The following is a 6,269-nucleotide window of genomic DNA, read 5'->3' as shown; positions in this document are numbered from 1 at the left end:
ACCTGCTGGCTACCTCTGGTGAGGAGAGCGCGCTCTGCCCATGCCTAGCGATGCCATCTCCCATTGCTTCGTATCTCTCCTCGGGCTGGGTTTAGGGATGGGGAAGAGGCAAAATGCGAGAAGAGTGACTGGCGGATCGAGCCCCAAGTGGGTCTCAGGGACCTTCTACCGGTAGGAGAGAAGTTACTAAAGAGGGAAAGAGAAGCATCAAAGAAGCAGAGAGGCGCTCTCTCTCTCTCTCTCTCTCTCTGCCTGAGGTGGGGCTGGCTGGACGGCCTCCGGGTGGCCGAATTCCGAGGGCCGAGGCGAGGGGAAAAGCGGCGCGGCGCCTTTAAAGCTCTCGGCAGGAGGCGTGTCTCTCTCGCTCTCTCTCTCCCGCGCTCGCTCTCTCTCGCTCTGGAGCGCCTTGGCCACTGAGCTCCGCGCGCCTCGCCTCCTCTTCCTCCTCCTCCTCCTCCTCCTCCTCCCTCGCCCCCGACGGAGCCCTATCCGGCGGAGAAGCGCAGGGACAGGGAAGGGAAAACAGAGCCGCCGGAGCAGCGGACCGGGCAGCAAGGGAAGGTAAGGGAGCCAGTCCCTCCGCCATCCAAAGGCAGAGACCCACAACTGGCAGGAAACTGGGAGAAGGAGGGAGGAGTAGGGTGGGGTAGGGTGTCCCCACAAACATCGGGCTGGATGGGCGCTGCGGACACTTTGCAGGGAAGGGGAAAGGCGCTGCCCAGGTGCCTTCAAGAAAGCGAGGAAGGCTACCGAAAGAAAGGGAGTCCCCAACTCCTCCCGAGGACGCCCCGATGTCCCTTCCTGCAGCGCTCTCCCTTTCGCTCCCTCTTTCGCTCCCTCTCTGTGTCAAATGCCAGGGCTCACTTCCTTGGGAGTTGGAAAGAAGTTTACCTGAAACGGGTAAGACTACTTTTCAAGTCAACCTGGTTGAGGCAGAACTTTGGATCGTCCCCCTTTCTCCCTCTTCCAGCAGTCGGCTCCGTGGCTGGTGAGCAGGTGCCATCCCCACCCGTTGCCCGCCCTTCCAAAAACGAGCCGAAGCAAGCTCTCAGCGAAGGACGGGGTTCGGGTTTTTCCGGAGAGGTGGAGGTTTTCCAACAGGATGAGAGCCTGGAGGTCTTCTCCTGCTCGGTTTCCCTGCCCTCTGTACTCCAAAAGCTTTCTTCTCCATAGCAACCGTGTGTCAGAGAGAGAGAGAGAGAGAAAGACAGAGAGAGGAAGAGAGAGCGAGAGAGAGGGAGAGCTTGCCCACTTGAAGCTCCCCGTCCCCCCTTCTGTGCCTCTTGCCTCGGAGCTTTTGCTTGAGCCGTTCGCCTTGGTTTATAGAACCATAGAATTGAAAGAGACCCCACAGTCCAACCCCCTGCCAAAAAGCAGGAAAATCGCATTCAAAGCACCCCTGACAGATGGCCATCCAGCCTCTCCTTAAATGCCTCCGGAGAAGGAGCCTCCACCACACTCCGGGGCAGAGAGTTCCATTGCTGAACAGCTCTCACAGTGAGGAAGTTCTTCCTGATGTTCAGGTGGAATCTCCTTTCCTGTAGTTTGAAGCTATTGTTCCGCGTCCTGGTCTCCAGGGCAGCAGAAAACAAGCTCGCTCCCTCCTCCCTGTGACTTCCCCTCGCATCTTGATACAAGGCCCTCATTATGTCTCCTCTCAGCCTTGTCTTCTGCAGGCTAAACATGCCCAGCTCTTTAAGCCACTCATCATAGGGCTTGTTCTCCAGACCCTTGATCATTTGGATCGCCCTTCTCTGGACGCTTTCCAGCTTGTCAACATCTCCCTTCAATTGCGGTGCCCAGAATTGGACACAGTATTCCAGGTGTGGCCTGGCCTGCTCACTCGAAGCTCCCGTCCCGCTTCTATGCCTCTTGCCTCGGGGCTCTTGCTTGAGCCGCTCGAGGGAAGCCTTGGCTTCTTTGGGGTCCCCTTGAGAAACGCGGGGTGCGATGCCGTCTCTCCTTCCAAAGCCCAGGCAGCCCAAGTCCCCGCCCGCCCAACGCACCCAAGTCTTTGGACTGAAACCAACGGGACGCGGTCGGCTTCCATCCAGACACTCTGGTTGGTGCGCACTCCGCGGAGGCCAAGCCGATCTAGATGAATGCCTTGGCTTTCAGCACCGAGCATCCGGTTGGAGTGATTTATGACGACGGGGGTGCCCCTTTCAAGTTATAGTCTCCACTCGACATTGTTAAGGAAATGGGAAGACAACGCAGCAAAGCCTATTGTGGGTTGGGGTGAGTTTTCTGACTATGATCCAGAAGCATTCTCTCCTAACGTTTCGCCCACAACTATGGCAAGCATTCTCAGAGATGTGAGGTCTGTTGAAAACTAGGCAAGAGGGGTTTATATATCTGTGGAAGGTCCAGGGTGGGAGAAAGGACTCTTGTCTGCTTGAGGCAAGAGGCACGGAAAACTCACAGCAGCCCAGTGATTCCGGCTATGAAAGCCTTCGACCACACAAAGCCTGTTGTATTGGACTGGGTTCAGTCTTAAGACCTAAGGGAGGACAGAACGACTTTCTGTTGCCATCCGTCTATCCGCGTTTCTACGTCTAGTATAGAATATAGGGACGAAGGGAAAGCCCGGGGAAAAAACGTGTTGTAAATCCGCAAAAAACTTCAGGAAATGTGGGTCGCAGAGAAGTCTGAGCGCCCGTCTGTTTATATGTCTATATCTACATATCAGTATCAACACTCTCCCTCCTCCCCCTCTTTCTCTATATCGGTAAATACGCCATATATATGTGCTGAGAGAGAGAGAGAGAGAGAGAGAGAGAGAGAGAGAGAGAGAGAGAGAGAATTTTCCTCTATGTATGTATATATACACACACACATACTATTGGAAAATTCCCTCTCCCCTTATCTCTCTCTATATATACTATCCATACATATAAGCATATATGTGCACACACAGAAGAAAATTCTCTCTCTCTTTTTCTAGTCTTGGGGATGTGAATGTGTGTGTGTATACACACACACACACATATATATGTTCACATCTCCCCAAGACTAGGTGGCAGGTGGGTGGGAGTGATATATAGATCACATCATAAATGTTTGCGTTGGCTGCTCTTTAAAAAAAAAACCTGCTCAGAAGTGCTCCTCCGTGGAGTCCAAAAAGTGGCTGAACAAGTAAATCTATCATCTCCTCGGCTTCTTAATTAGGATGCACGTCTCTGGGGCAGCAGAAAAATTAATTACCATCTTAAAATGCCATTAATCATAGGCGCCACGGAGGCGAGACTGTGGGTCGGGAAGGGGAACCTATGGCTTGGCCAGCTTTTAGTGGGGAGGGGGAGAAGAAGTGGGCTGAGATGTGTGGATGAGTGTTTTGAAGCATTTCTTCGAGTGTCAGTCTTCCGTTGAGTACTCTCGGAAATGATGCCTGTATGTAGGCCAAGCTTAGTGCATTAAAGCTGGAAGAAATACCCACCCATATTTTCCACACACACAGCACACGAAGGAAATACTGGGTCAGAGATTGGCAAAGGAACCCTCCCAAGATGTCTTCAGGGCTAGCTAATCACCTCCCAACAAAGGATTCCCCTAGGCAGGAAGCAGCCAAGCTTTGAAGCTGCAAGGCTATTCAATGCTAATCAAGGTGATCAATTGCAACATTCACACTTGCCTCAAACAGACAAGAGTTCTTTCACCCACCCTGGACATTCCACAGATATATAAACCCCACTTGACTAGTTTCCAAAAACCTCACAACCTCTGAGGATGCCTGTATAGATGTGGGCGAAACGTCAGGAGAGAATGCTTCTGGAACATGGCCATACAGGCTGGAAAACTCACAGTAACCCTGTCTTCACAACGTCATGACTGGGAGAAGCACAGTGTAGGTACGGGGGGGGGGGGGGAAGCTAATAGATTTAGTTAGTTGGAGGTGGAGGTCAAGTTACTGCATTTGTAAAGGGCAGGATCTAAATTTATGGACTACCTGAGGTCAAAATAGGGATAGGAAGGTGCTTCTTCCGCCTATTTCTGCTGGAATGTGACAGATAGGGAATGAAATCAGATGGAGCCAAAGCTGGGATTTGTGATTTGTTGTTGTACCCCTTCAGCAGCTTCCGACTCACTCCAGGAAACCCTATCATGGACAGATTTGCCCAGAGGAGGTTTGTCCTGGCCTTTCTCTGAGGCTGAGAGAAGGTGACTTACCCAAGGTCACCCAGTAGGTTGCCATGGTGTAGTCGAGGTTCCATATTTTAATCTAACTACTACACTAAACTGGCTCTCTGGGCCTTATGGTATCTGAACAACTTCCTCAGATTTTTCCTTAATTGGAAATGTGGATGCAGAAATATTATGGCAACTGTATCTATATCTCCAACAAAAAATACACCCGATGAGTTCTTGTTTCTAGGAGTATAAGAAGTGATGGCAGGCAAAGGGCTCTTCAGCGACGATCTCCATTGATATTCGGCAATATTGCAACAAGAAGGGGGCATAAAAACCACGTTTTCAATAAAAAAATCTCAACTTCAGGTATTTTTGTTTTTCATGCTCATCGCAGTCCAGCTTTCTGCGCTTGATATATGCATTTTCATTTCCACTTCACCTGCTCTGTGACCTTGGGCAGGGAGAAGATGTTCCTCCCAGGCTGCCTATGGCGAAGAGGAAGGGTAAATCAAGAGGCACAACAGGAAATTGGGTATTTAAAGCTTCTCCCACCCCCCTCCGCCTCGCAATTCACTGGTGGCAAAGGGCGAGTAGGAGCTGAGTCGGTTTGGAGGAAAAGGAGAGGGTAGACTAGGCCAGCCTTAGCTGAGAAGACCTCATTTCCTAATTCCTTCAACCTAAATGCCATAAAAAGAAAAGATTTTTTTTAAAAAAAACTTTCACACTATGATGAGAAAAAATGCCAGGGGATAATTGTGAGTGCTTCTGCTTTTTCTCTTTTGGAAAAGGACACACATCCTGATAATATGGTTTATTAATAAAGATGGGGAGAAGAGGATCAAAATGCCAACTGCAGCTTTTCTTAACAGATGGCAAAACTAACAACTGAGATGGTAGTTTCTAAGGTCAAAAATGAATTCTAATTTTCAAGGGGGAAAAGCTATATCCTCTGGGAGCGATTAGCACCATTACAATCAGCCAGCCATTTAGGCATTAAGGTTAATGAAATGTGGATTGTGCACTTAATGGGATCCGTTGAATTTTTTTTCACCTCTACATCCTAAATATTTAGTGGCTGTAAAAGACATGCATGGCAATATAGATCTGGACGGAGGAGCCAGGGTTTTGGAGCGGGGAGAGAAAATATTTTCTGTACCCTAGTGAAAGGAAGGGAGTTAGTTATATAAGAGGAAGGCAATCAAAGCAGCCTATGATAAACTATGGCAGAGAGTGGTGACTGTGTCTCAGAGTCGATATTTAGAATAAAATCTGGGGAGTGTGATTGTGTTTTGTACATGCTTGTATGTGTTTTAGGATATCCTTTGGTGTATCATATATGAATAGATCCTATATGAAAAGATAATATATGTAGCATCAAGCTTGTTGGAAGAAGTGGTGCTCTCCTTGGTGCTGAAAAGGAGAAAGCCCCTTAAGCTCGCCTACATTTCCGCAGGACAAGTTCAGTCGCTGTCCCTGGTGATAGTTTCTTGCTTGTTGGCAAGGATTAGTAGCGTAGGACATTGCAGAATACATCAAACCTGCCAGGTCTTCTTCCAGTGTTTGATTTGTTGGGTAGGAATGGAGTGAACCTCTTAAACTTCAGATCTGGAGAGAGGGGAAGTGTGTGTGTTTTTGTTTTGTTTTTTAAAGCCTCATCCGCTTACCTCCAAAACTAGCCCCTTTCCCCAAAGGATACGAAGAAATGTATGCTACCCAGCTTTTGAACAATGCAGATTGTAATACTCAACCTGCATCGTGTTCAGTATCATTATCCATGGGCCCCTGCTCTGTGTGATACCTTTGCTCTGAAATGTTAGGGTGCTGGGTGCTGGCAGGCATGATGTGGGTGAAACGTCAGGAGAGAATGCTTCTGGAACATGGCCATACAGCCCAGAAAACACACAACAACCCTGTGATCCCGGCCATGAAAGCCTTCGACAACATATTAGGGTGCTTCTTAATAGCTCCGAAGAGAGTTCACCTTCCTTCGCTCACTTGATCTTGATCCAAGGGAAGCAAACAAGAAAGACTCAGAGAGAGGAGAAAGAGACTATTTCAAGCTGCTCCTTCGCCTCGGAAATATTCCAGCTGCGTACTGAAGGAGTCGCTAGATATCCTTGTTTTCAGCCTTAGGTATTCCT

General features: G+C 49.1%; 1 protein-coding gene across 2 annotated transcripts in view; it reads left to right on the top strand.

The window, feature by feature from the left end:
• Positions 1–391: 391 nt before the first annotated feature.
• Positions 392–6,269, top strand: part of grik2 (glutamate ionotropic receptor kainate type subunit 2) — a 774,384-nt gene continuing 768,506 nt past the window's right edge. Inside the window, exon 1 of one of the 2 annotated variants that reach the window (XM_008119029.3) lies at positions 392–561. The gene's annotated coding sequence lies outside the window, so the exon portion shown is untranslated. The remainder of the gene's footprint in view (positions 562–6,269) is intronic. The other variant, XM_003215508.4, reaches the window with a different exon arrangement.

The sequence above is a fragment of the Anolis carolinensis genome, chromosome 1, assembly GCF_035594765.1.
Source record: "Anolis carolinensis isolate JA03-04 chromosome 1, rAnoCar3.1.pri, whole genome shotgun sequence".
NCBI lineage: Eukaryota > Metazoa > Chordata > Lepidosauria > Squamata > Dactyloidae > Anolis > Anolis carolinensis.
Note: the sequence above shows the minus strand (reverse complement) of the source record. Positions and strands in the feature narration are given on the sequence as shown.